The 13,638-nt window shown below is 43.7% G+C and overlaps 1 protein-coding gene and 1 non-coding gene across 2 annotated transcripts in view; both read right to left on the bottom strand.

Annotated features, from left to right (window-relative positions):
* The window catches only part of LOC126365860 (uncharacterized), a 226,585-nt gene that overhangs the window by 53,877 nt on the left and 159,070 nt on the right, over positions 1-13,638 (bottom strand). The gene's annotated exons all lie outside the window — the stretch shown is intronic.
* On the bottom strand, positions 9,681-9,752 carry Trnaq-uug (transfer RNA glutamine (anticodon UUG)). The gene has a single exon. It is a non-coding gene; the product is annotated as a tRNA-Gln (tRNA).

The raw sequence follows: 13,638 nt of genomic DNA, 5'->3' as shown, positions 1-13,638 counted from the left end.
CCCATTCATACCACAGTACTTGAGCTTATCTAGAAGACGTGGGTGTATACAGGTATCGTCCAGAGGTTGCGGTTCCACACAAAAGTCGGCAACACGAATCGATACCACAGATGTTAGCGAGGGCTCGCTGCAGTCCATAGCAACCAGTGGGAGAGACTCCAGAAGACACATCGTACCTTTCGGTAAAGTGATTTCCTGTCAATAAGGTCGCAGTTCGTAGTAATAGACGGCAAATCATCGAGTAAAACTGAAGTGATATCAGGTGTTCCCCAGGGAAGCGTCCTGGGACCTCTGCTGTTCCTGATATATATAAATGACCTGGGTGACAAACTGAGCAGTTCTCTTAGGTTGTTCGCAGATGATGCTGTAATTTACCGTCTAGTAAGGTCATCCAAAGACCAGTATCAGTTGCAAAGCGTTTTAGAAAAGATTGTTGTATGGTGTGGCAGTTGGCAGTTGACGCTAAATAACGAAAAGTGTGAGGTGATCCACATGAGTTCCAAAAGAAATCCGTTGGAATTCGATTACTCGATAAATAGTACAATTCTCAAGGCTGTCAATTCAACTAAGTACCTGGGTGTTAAAATTACGAACAACTTCAGTTGGAAAGACCACATGGATAATATTGTGGGGAGGGCGAGCCGAAGGTTGCGTTTCATTGGCAGGACACTCAGAAGATGCAACAAGTCGGCTAAAGAGACAGCTTACACTAGACTAGTTCGTCCTCTGTTAGAATATTGCTGCGCGGTGTGGGATCCTTACCAGGTGCGATTGACGGAGGACATCGAGAGGGTGCAAAAAGGACATCTCGTTTTGTATTATCACGTAATAGGGGAGAGAGTGTGGCAGATATGATACGCGAGTTGGGACGAAAGTCATTAAAGCAAAGACGTTTATCGTCGCGGCGAGATCTATTTACGAAATTTCAGTCACCAACTTTCTCTACCGAATGCGAAAATATTTTGTTGAACGCAACCTAATTAGGTAGGAATGATCATCAAAATAAAATAAGAGAAATAAGAGCTCGAACAGAAAGGTTTAGGTGTTCGTTTTTCCCGCGCGCTGTTCGGGAGTGGAATGGTAGAGAGATAGTATGCTTGTGGTTCGATGAACCCTCTGCCAAGCACTTAAATGTGAATTGCAGAGTAATCATGTAGATGTAGATGTAGAAAAGAGCGCCGTTGCGATGAGGTCAGTATACGAGGTCTATTCAAAAAAGTATGTAACTTTCTCCACAAACTATTGCTCCCAACGCCGTTTCTGTTACGGCGTAAAGTCAATCGCCGGCACGCCAGTCGGATACGATAGAGAAGAGACGGCTGTAAGAAGAAGTCAGCCAATCGCACGCTCACCGGATCTCTCCAGGACGAAAACGCGACAGCAGTTGGTGAAGAGGACATAAGAGCCGTGTCCGACTGGTGACGCCCTAGTTGAACCGCAGCTGGAAGATTAGCAACTTCTACAGGGTGTTACAAAAAGGTGCGGCCAAACTTTCAGGAAACATTCCTCACACACAAAGAAAGAAAATACGTTATGTGGACATGTGTCCGGAAACGCTTACTTTCCATGTTGGAGCTCATTTTATTACTTCTCTTCAAATCACATTAATCATGGAATGGAAACACACAGCAACAGAACGTACCAGCGTCACTTCAAACACTTTGTTACAGGAAATGTTCAAAATGTCCTCCGTTAGCGAGGATACATGCATCCACCCTCCGTCGCATGGAATCCCTGATGCGCAGATGCAGCCCTGGAGAATGGCGCATTGTATCACAGCCGTCCTCAATACGAGCACGAAGAGTTCTACATTTGGTACCGGGGTTGCGTAGACAAGAGCTTTCAAATGCCCCCATAAATGAAAATCAAGAGGGTTGAGGTCAGGAGATCGTGGAGGCCATGGAATTGGTCCGCCTCTACCAATCCATCGGTCACCGAATCTGTTGCTGAGCAGCGTACGAACACTTCGACTGAAATGTGCAGGAGCTCCATCGTTCATGAACCACATGCTGTGTCGTACTTGTAAAGGCACATGTTCTAGCAGCACAGGTAGAGTATCCCGTAGGAAATCATTATAACGTGCCCCATTGAGCGTAGGTGGAAGAACACAGGGCCCAATCAAGACATCACAAACAATGCCTGCCCAAACGTTCACAGTAAATCTGTGTTGATGACGTGATTGCAAAACTGCGTGCGGATTCTCGTCAGCCCACACATGTTAATTGTGAAAATTTACAATTTGATCACGTTGCAATGAAGCATCATCCGTAAAGAGAACATTTGCACTGAAATGAGGATTGGGGCATTGTTGGATGAATCATTCACAGAAGTGTACCCGTGGAGGCCAATCAGCTGCTGATAGTGCCGTCACACGCTATACATGGTACTGAAACAACTGGTTCTCCCGTAGCACTCCCCATACAGTGACGTGGTCAACGTTACCTTGTACAGCAGCAACTTCTCTGACGCTGACATTAGGGTTATCGTCAACTGCACGAAGAATTGCCCCGTCTATTGCAGGTGTCCTCGTCGTTCTAAGTCTTCCCCAGTCGCGAGTCATAGGCTGGAATGTTCCGTGCTCCCTAAGACGCCGATCAGTTTCTTCGAATGTCTTCCTGTCGGGACACCTTCGTTCTGGAAATCTGTGTCGATACAAACGTACCGCGCCACGGCTATTGCCCCGTGCTAATCCATACAGCAAATGGGCATCTGTCAACTCCGCATTTGTAAACATTGCACTGACTGCAAAACCACGTTCGTGATGAACACTAACCTGTTGATGCTACGTACTGATGTGCTTGATGCTAGTACTGTAGAGTAATGAGCAGCATGTCAACACAAGCACCTAAGTCAACATTATCTTCCTTGAATTGGGCCAACTGGTGGTGAATCGAGGAAGTACAGTACATACTGACGAAACTAAAATGAGCTTTAACATGGACATTAAGCGTTTCCGGACACATGTCCACATAACATCTTTTCTTTGTTTGTGTGTGAGGAATGTTTCCTGAAAGTTTGGCCGTACCTTTTTGTAACACCCTGCATAGAAGTGTCAACTCTAGTCACTTCGCTTGAACCCTCTGTGCAGCACCGACTTGGAACTGTTTATACTGAGGAAGATTGAGTATTTTGTATCTCGCAGTTTCCTTGTGACACAGCTGTGTAATTGCAAAAGTTAAGTATTGTAATTTTTGTTTCATTCCGTTTGAATGTTTGTCTAGCGAACCGAATTTTCAGACTTCCTAGACACCCTAGTTTCCACTTTCAGAAGCACTCGCTGTAGGCCTCTTGCTGGATCGCGCGAAGCACCGTCTGAGAATTTTCTTTTATCCCGTCTATCGTTGCAAGTCTTCCTCCTTTCAACGGTGTTTTCAACTCTGAAAAAAAGGCGTCAGGCGTCAGGTCTGGAGAATATGATTCTCTTAAGGAACTTCGCGTTCTCATCTGCACGATCGAAAAGCTCTTGCGAGGCGAAAGTCTTTCTGGTCTTGACTCATGATCAGTGGGACAAACTTGGCTTTCCAAGATGCTGTGTCAGGATTTCATGGCATGGTCCAATTGAAATGTTACAGCCTTCTGCAATAACGAGGACGCTCAGTCTTCGATTGGCACGCACAATTTGGTTGACGTTCCTGACATGAGCGTCGTCAATAGACGTCGAAGGGCGTCTGGAATGAGGGTCCCCTTTAACTTCTGTCCGGCCGTTTTTAAACCGTGTGAACCATTCGTAACATCGAGTACGGCTTAAGCACTCATCACTGGAGGCTTCCTGCATCATCTGGTGTGTCTCTGTAAAGGTTTCCTTGAGCTTCACGCAATATTTAATCCAGACGCTTTGCTCCTCTAACTCTCCCATCTCGAAATTCGCAAATTGTGCGACTCAACGTTGTGCTCAATACAGCACTGAACAATAACTAACGGACATACAACAATGAAACTTCCGGCAGCTATACATTAAACACAAGAGTGTGCAGGGATGCCAACAGTATTTCGCTCCAACACACAATCGGCGCGAAATTACGAATGTTCCGGAATCTTTCGAACAGACCTCGCAGTGTCGAACACGTAACAGCTCTCCGCGTTTCGTGACCTCAGAAACAGCAGACTGCATCACCGTATAGGACCAACTAGTTGTTAAAGTTTCAGATGAACGTGTTCTGTCGTAAGTGTCGAACATTGTGTCTAAAGACAACAGTTTGTTACTTAGTGCATCAAGTGATGCCTTCACAGTCAACATCCAGTACTCCTGTGACGAAGAAGTGTGGCAAAGTTAAGTAAATATTTTATTCATTTATGTAATAAAGTGAACTAATATTTCACGTGTTCTGGTATGCTGAGCATTCTCCCAGAGCGATCAAAGATCCACATTTATGGCTGTACGAAAGTAGTTTCACTTCGTCACAAAAAACTAATAGTGAGAAATAAAACAGGTGAATCTATACGATAATGCACTGCCTGACAAATACAGTGAGACACCCAGAACACACAGTCGGGTGTCAATGTAGTTTCCAAAAAGAGATGTAGTTCTCTGTGACAGGAAGAATGACCACTAGAGTACATTACTGTTGTTCGCAGGTTGTGTTGTCCCCAGTTCTGGTAGATTATGTAAAAGATGTGAACAGCGTTACGTTTTGCATGGTCAGTGAGAAGGACAGGGAATGCTGCATATTCGTGTGTACTAGGTTTGTCAGCACCTGCCAGAGTTTGAAAGATGCCTAATTGTGGGTCTGCATTTGGCTGAACACTCGAATCGTGCAATATACAGATTTGTGGGACATTAGAAAGTGACACTGGCGTGACGTTGGACTATATGGGAACGTAAGGGCAGGCATACACGTCCTCTAGGTTTTAGTCGACCCGTCTGACCATCACAAGGGAGGAGCTCCATATTGCGCCGTGCCCAAGCACATCGTAAACCTTGATACCTGCGCCTGCCATCCGAGAATAAATAATGTACTCCCTGCAGATTCTATGTCAAGTTTGGTCCGAGAGCAGCTGCAGCCGGCCTAGGGAATTACCATCCCATACACCAGCAGGCTGCGTTTAGAGTGGTGCCCTGATAATGAACAATGTGCTGCTGATGAATGGCGTCGCATTATGTTCAGCGGCGAATAGCAGTTCTGAACTACCTTGCATGACTAAAAATGGGAATGGTCCCATTCTTCAACCTTTTTAGAGAGACACAGCACTGTTACTCCTGGCATCACAATACTAGGACCCACTGATTATGACTTCAGATCACAGCTGTAGTGGTTGAGGGAACTCTAATGGCATAATGGTACATTACGGATATCCTGCTTCTAAATTTATACCGTCTCATGTGATTGTACCACTAGCGTATTTTTCAAGAGGACAACGTTCTTTCACACATGACACTTGTCTCCATATACTGTCTGCGATATGTCGAAGTGCTCTCGTGGCAAACAATCTCTCTGGAACTGTCCCCAATAGAACATGTGTGACACCATTTCGAACGCCATCACCATCCCGTTGTCAATATCCAGAATATCAAGTACCAGTGACAACAGTTGTGGGCCATCTTGCCTCAGGAGAAGATACAAGGGGTTTATGACACCCTTCCTAACCGAAGGAGACCATCCAGTCAGAACAGATGGATTGCAACATCATACTGATAAGTGGGCTCGTAATGTCAAGTTCCTTATAAATTACACTTGATTTTGTAATCACTGAAAAAAAACCACTGAAGTTTCGTTTCATTTCGTTCTACATTTCTGGGTGTTTAATTTTTTTGCTGTGTAGTGTAGAAGAAAAAATGTTCCAGTAAAAATGGGTCTTAATGAACGGTTTGCAAAATAACTGTGAATGTGAGGATGCAAACCGTCACTGACTTAAGGGGACCACACCCTGCCTATCTAACGCATGTTAGTTTAGGCAAGTATTTGACTAATTTCTGAAAAAAACTATTTGATGAAGGACCTTAATGTTTTTACTGTATGTTACATGATGATAACAGAGTCAACTGTACTAAAATCTACTTATCCATTTTATAGTTTTCAAGAAATAATTTTTTAAATTTATTAAAAAAAAATTTAGTTTTTGTGAACTTCCTAATAGGGGAATATTAATGAATGTAGTACCAGAGGTGGCTTTTTATGTTATGCAGAGTCTCTTAAAATTTCATTCGTTTATCTATGATAGTTTCTGATATAATGGGGCATATATACTGAACATTTTAATTTGTGGGAAATTGACTTTAAAGAAAAAACTTTTGAAATTTGTTAATTCCAGTTAATTAAAACTGTCATGCTGCATATTATGGCCCTTCTTTGGCCTCTAGCAGGTCTTCCATCTTCTTTTTCACATTCCTGGATGTTTCTCTTGCTTTCTTGGCCACATTAGATGCAGACCTGTCTGCTTCGGCTACCCTCATTTTATCGCAATGTTGCAGCCCAGTGATCGTATTTTCACCAGGATTAATTCCCAGTTTTTTCAGTACCCAAACTCTCCAATATTACCACAATTGAATGTAATAACAGCATCATGAACTCCTAGTTTCATTGTATGCATGCCTACAAATACAGTTTTAGGAAGGCGTTTCCAATTTATACTGTTGAAACATTCATTTAGGTTCTGTGTCTGCCCATCCAGAGATTTCCTTAAAAGGTCAGGATCAGCCAAGCCTCTGAAAATAGGTTTAATTGCTGTAATAACAGCAGCAGGAAGAAAATGCTGGTGAGAATAAGATTCTCCAGTTGCCTGAGCCCTGTTGAATTTGCAGCACGAATTTTCTCCTGATGGACATAATCCATGATATTGCTTATCATCAGTAGAGGACTTATGGAAGAATATGGCGTAAACATCTCTCTACATTGTCTACAGATTTTCTTTATTTCTCCTAGCTGCTTGCCCATAGTATACTTTCAAGTTTTCTATTTCAGTTTTAGTTAACCGACCCTGCCCGGTCAACAGTTTTTCATCTTCTAATTTTTTTCCTCTCATATCAACAGTTAATTTTTTCAGCCTTGTTCCCAAACGTTTTTGAACATGCCCTACACATTCTATTTTGCTAATAATGGCATCTCCACATGGCTCAGAATTCACCACATTGTTGTATGTCTTACTGTCACCATCGCCCCAATATTTGGTGTACCGTACGCCTCTTATTTCTACGGAGCAATGAAATATTTGTTGTACTCCATGAACTTCCATACCACCACTTGTTCCTCTGAGATTAGCCACACAGTTGTTTTCTTTATGCTCATAGACTTTACAAAATTTGCATTATTTAGCCATTACCTCCACATCTAACACTTCAGTGTCTTCACTCGTGGCAGTCACTACTCCATTAAGAGAAATATGTCCTCTTTTCTGCCAACTTCCATCAAGTGCAACTGCACTATCCGAACATCCATCATTTTCTCCTACTGCTTCCCTAGCAGCCAGTTTCATGCCTTCCTCACTGACCTCACATACAGCTCTCTCTAATATTGCAGTCAGTTTTCCAAATTTATTTGGTGGTTAATGTAAGTTCATTACTGAACAAAATGTTCTCCATTGCCAATGGATCGTAAGGTATTAACTAATCAAGTATTGATTTCATAAGGGCCACTTGCATCTGGTTTTGAAGAACTCATAAATGAAATCACAGCTGAGCATTTAGTGCAAATTAAATCCGAAGCAAATGCTAGGCCTTTTCTCCCACTATCACTCTCACAAATTTTCAATCTCTGGGACTCACCACTCTGTCTACATTACACAAATTTAGAAATTACATCTGATAATATTCTCAAATTTATAATAATGTTGTTCAAATAGATTTCGGGCTTGCAGCCGGTCGTCGTAAACTTCTTCGCACGATATTTCGGCTGGACAACTGCCAGCTATCTTCAGGTGAGCCGAACGAGGACTGACGAAGACGTTCTCCGTTCCGTCTTATATAGTGCGCTGATAGTACTGCCGCGCATGCGTTGCAGTCGCGGAGACAGAAGAACCACACCGCCCAGCAACAGCGCCCTCGCTGGTGGAACTGCGAAACTCAGGTGCCGTCGGTATTGTCGCTGGCCGCAGGTATCGATGTCTTCTGGCGTCTTCGTCTCGAGAAAATTTCTGTGATGACGGGATTCCATGCATTATTCAATTGGTAACCACTGTCCCGGTTCATTAAATTTCCAGCACTGCGTATTTCAACGGATTCTTTAATAATGGAGTCTGGAGTCTCTCCACTTAAGTAGTTCGGATCTTCTAGTGAGTTTTGATGTAGCTTCCCTTTTCACAAAAGTACCTCTTGGGGATTCCTTGTTTCTAATTGGTCAACAGTTTGAATCGGACATCACTGCTTTGTTTCGACATGCTCTTTCCTCAACTTATTTTATGTTTAACCAGGAATTTTTTGAACAGTCTGACGGTGTCGCCATGGGCAGCCCTCTGTCCCCTCTGGTGGCTAACCTTTTCATGGAGGATTTTGAAGAGAGAGCACTTGAATCAGCGGTTTATAAACCAACTATTTTCTGGAGGTACGTCGATGATACTTTCATAGTCTGGCCCCACGTGAAGAAAAGTTAATGGAGTTTTTTCATCATCTTAACTCCATCCATCAGAATATTCGATTTACCATGGAACTAGAGAAAGATGGTGTCCTTCCATTCCTGGATGTTCTGGTTAAACGGAAGAGTGACGGCTCTTTGGGACACTCTGTTTACCGTAAGCCGACTCACACTGATTTGTACCTGCATTCTTCCAGTTGCCATCACCCATCCCAAACCATGAGTGTACTTAAAACCCTTTTGCACAGGGCACACACGGTGTCGGATGCAGAAAATTTGCCTAAGGAACTTGCACATTTAAGGACGGTGTCCAGAGACAATGGTTACTCGATCCGGCAAATTAACAGGGCCTTCGCAACTAGAGCCAGGAACCGGGAAGTGGATAAAGAAGAGAGTGCGCCAGCCAAGTCTCTAGCTTTTCTTCCCTTCGTTGGTAATATATCTTTTAAAATAGCAAGGATTCTAAATACTTTTCATGTGAAAGTTGTTTTTCGTCCGCCTTCTAAGATTTCAGATTTGCTGGGTTCGGTGAAGGATGATCTGTTGCTGCGGAAGGCGGGAATTTACAAAATACCGTGTCAATGCGGTATGGCCTGTATAGGACAGACAACACGTACTGTGGAAGAGCGTTGTACAGAACATCAACGTTGCACCCGTCTACTGCAACCCAGTAAATCTGCAGTTGCGGAACATTGTATTTCTAACCGACATTCAATGGAGTACGAAAAAACTTCGATTTTGGCCACAGCAACAACTTTTTGGGACTCCATTATTAAAGAATCCGTTGAAATACGCAGTGCTGGAAATTTAATGAACCGGGACAGTGGTTACCAATTGAATAATGCATGGAATCCCGTCATCACAGAAATTTTCTCGAGACGAAGACGCCAGAAGACATCGATACCTGCGGCCAGCGACAATACCGACGGCACCTGAGTTTCGCAGTTCCACCAGCGAGGACGCTGTTGCTGGGCGGTGTGGTTCTTCTGTCTCCGCGACTGCAACGCATGCGCGGCAGTACTATCAGCGCACTATATAAGACGGAACGGAGAACCCCATTCACGTGTGGACTGCTATTAACAGTTTGCATTACATGATCCTAGCTAAAATTTTGCATATACAATTCCAACTGCCAGCTCGTACACGTTTCTAGAAACGATCGCAAAACACTGAATCAGGTTCCACCGAGACTCGAACTCGGATCGCTGGATTCAAAGTCCAGAGTGCTAACCATTACACCATGGAACCGTGTGCCTCTAGCGGACTTAAACTGAGCAGCATCATGTCATTAAGCCCCAATCACCTGTTAAAAATGATTCACTCATTTTTGACAGATAGGAGGTTTTTCGCTTCAGTTGATGGAGCGAAAAGTCCAATAACCAATATAGAAGCGGGTGTCCCACAGGGATCTGTGCTTGGCCCCCTCCTCTACCTTGTGTTCACAAACGATATCCCAAAAGAGCCGGGTGGGAACATAGCGCTCTACGCTGATGACACAGCGCTATACCACAGCGGGCGTAACATAAATCGTATAACGTGTAGCCTCCAGCGGCACCTCAACAAAGTCGAACGTTGGTGTAACTTATGGAAAGTAAAAGTAAATCCGGGCAAGTGCCAAGCCATAATTTTCACACACAAAATAACAAGACCCATCAGAAATCTCAACCATAATGGACAACAACTCCCATGGAGAAAAGTAATAAAATACCTGGGACTCAACATAGACAAGAACCTCACGTTCAAACAGCATATAACAGAGGCCAAAAACAAAGGTTCCGCCCGGCTCTACCAATTGTATCCCCTTCTTAAGGGCAGGGGCTTATCAACAGAGGCGAAGCTCCGAATATGGAAAACAATAATCCTGCCAGTTATTCTTTATGGATCGGAGGTGTGGAGCATGGCGGCAAACACACACCTGGCCTCACTGGAAGTGATACAAAACAAGACGTTTAGAATAATCACCGATGCCCCCTGGTTCTCCAGTAACGAGGAAATTAGAGGTATGCTGGGCCAACCAACATTTAACCATCTCATCAAAATCAAGTCAATGAAATTCTACGAAACATGTCATTCCTCACCTTTCCCCCTCATTAGATCCCTGGGACCAGATATTCTCCCTACTCACAGAACTCCCATCACTACCATTCACCGTCAGTTCAGATGACGGGCTACACTGAATTTCATTCACTCACATCATAACCATCATTAGTATTACACTAGACAAATCAAACACAGTTCATATACCCGGGGAAATCCCCAAACCATTACAGACAAACAAAGCCAATCCTAACCAAAAGGTGCCATCTCGAAAGTCAAGGCATCAATAGGTTGCCGGTACTTCAATTAACAAAAAGGGGGAGAAAACCCCAAACATATCAGGTCTTCGTCAGTCCTCGTTATGCTCACCTGAAGATAGCTGGCAGTTGTCCAGCCGAAATATCGTGCGAAGAAGTTTACGACGATCGGCTGCAAGCCCGAAATCTATTTGAACAATTGATTCGCCGGGAAAATTTCAAATTTTATAATAATGTTTCTGCACACCCTGTCACTTACAGTAAATTCGTTGTACCTCTCTTGAAATGGTGAGAGCTTCTTTGATGATGAACTTGTTGAAAAATTACAATTAGAAACATCGTTGCCAGGCGACATAACCTCTTGTACAGAAAGCTTTCTAAACTTGTTTCCTCTAAATTGTATTTGCTTGAAAACGCCTTTACGTTTCGTCATCTTCAATAAACACAACAAAACACACGTAAAAAGGCACCGCAAACGCAAGTATAACAACTATTCGCAATCACACTTGAACAAAACTAACCGCGTGTTTGAAAGCGTGTTGTTTACAAACAGCAGAAACAAAAGAATACCAACCGTTGCACTCCAAGGACAGCCAACACACTTGGGAGTTAAAAAAAAATCCCTAACGTGCGATGTAGGGGATATAAAGATCTAAAGTATATGCAGAAAAGTGGGTAACAGAAGAGTGGGCGTGGCACATAAACACACGTGGTAGGAAAATGCTCTTTAAATGCTCGAAAAATATTTTTCAGCAAAATCCTTTTCAGAGTACTTAAATAAAACCTTAATTTATCGATATACGATGAAAACCGATAATCGATTTTTTTGACCTGAACCACGGTTTGGTCCCCTTAAGTATGAATCTTCTCCTAGTTAGAACAAGTATATTAGAAATGTAAATATGTTTATTAAGTTCCTACCTAACTGGGCTTAAATTTCAGCCATGGACTTTGGTTTCGGAATATGGTACATGCTGATACCGCACAATCGCATTTTCTGCTGATGCTGAATGACATTTAACGCGCCTGTGTAGTCCAAGATGGGTAGGTCGAGCAGAGCCTTTATCTTGGCGTTCAATATCGCTTTGGGAGCTTATGCCCGGTAGGCTGCTAGTGACTTTCTGGTTGAGGTACTTTTAACAGAAGAGGCTCCATTCATTAGTAAGGTAGCGAAATTTAAGACCTTTAGGAATTTGTGGAGAGGTGACAAGTTTCGGCAGCTGTACTTGCACGCGCCCTTGGAAAGTTAGAAGGGGAGGGGCTATTAACCCCGGTCGCCTCACTGAGACGTCTCACCAACTGACGCATGCGAACTGCAGAACATTGATTATAGAGTCGAAAACATGTCCTCGACGACCTACATAAAAATTAAGTATAATACATTCTTTGTATTCATGAGATGAATTCATTGTACCTTCAAATTCGCTAAAACAGCCATAAATTATGGAACCCGAAATTACGTAAAAACAATTAAAAACGTTGTGCGCAAGACGACGAGGAGCATGGAAATGGCGCGTTACATCTGCTCGCAGAAATTGAATATTGCAAGTGGAGATGGGGACTGTAGCCTTCTGACATCATTTCAGTTAGTGACAGGAAGATCGGCGGACGCCGTCACGATTACAACTGAAGCTGGGGTATCGAAAGATCGACACGTGTTGGAATTACACAGCCGGCAGGTGCAGCCGGAAGCACGTGGTGTGGTGGATGTGTTGAGGACGAGGGCATTGCGACTGGCAGTGATGAGAAAGCGCTTAACTAAACCGCGGTAGGCTTTGTGTTCCAGAGAAATATACACGAGTGTAGGCTAAATTCGGGGAAAATGAAGAAGTCATGCGAGTTGTAAGTCTAAGAGCCCTCGAGGGATCTGCTCTACAGTGCGATTAAAATTACTTGATAGTTGACATCTGTCACTTGTCGCTACAGTGTTGCCACATCCGCTGTCGACTACTGCTCGGTTACAGGAGACACACAAGCACGGCGGGTCACTTGACAAATGCTGTTAACGTATAACGCAGAGCAACATTGGAAGCGGCCGCCACGATGAATGACGGAAATGGGAGATGCTCGTCGACAGTTGATTTTAACTGACCAATGACTGAACTGCGACAGAGAATGCGTTTTGTGACACTGAATTTAAAGAATTGTCCTAATCTAAACACAACTTCGTGATGTGCAATGTATCGGAAAAAAGGGCATCAAAAATCTGCAGCAGAATTAACATCTCGATCGGTTTGTTCAAGACGCTTAACGCTAACCCTTACGAGCAACATAAGACTGAAAAATTTCATACCATAGTGCAGTGCGTGTGTTGTTCATAAGTCAAGGAGATACTGCGTTGAAAGGCAGAATGACAAATCTCGGACAACACTGATGACACTATGTCATGAAAAGCTTGGGTAAATTGTAATTTTACCAATCATCCCCTGTCTACTGCTATACGAGAAGCTGCGGCGGAAGATCGAAGCTATGCAGCGAAGGCAGCTGAGACCAACAGTGGAGACAGAAGAACGGCCAACATCAGAGAGAATCGCAGCGGGGTCCGTGTCTCGCCACCCAAGGAACTAGAACCAGGCTGCCGTGGTCCAGAGTCCGGCTGCGCTCCTCGAACGCTGCCTCGAACAGACTAGTCGTCCCTTGCAGTTAGGGAATCGACACAAGAGGTAGGTGAAATCACAACGCTTTCCACAGCGCCCATACAACGGGCAGGGTACGCCTACGGACCGGAAAGTGAGGAAGTCCATTGTACAACTCGACGGACAAAAAAAAAAAAAAAAATGTTCAGATGTGTGTGAAGTCTTATGGGACTTAACTGCTAAGGTCATCAGGCCCCAAGTTTA

This window comes from Schistocerca gregaria, chromosome 4, assembly GCF_023897955.1.
Source record: "Schistocerca gregaria isolate iqSchGreg1 chromosome 4, iqSchGreg1.2, whole genome shotgun sequence".
Classification (NCBI taxonomy): Eukaryota; Metazoa; Arthropoda; class Insecta; order Orthoptera; family Acrididae; genus Schistocerca; species Schistocerca gregaria.
The sequence above is the reverse complement of the archived record's forward strand: the minus strand, read 5'-3'. Positions and strand labels throughout refer to the sequence as shown.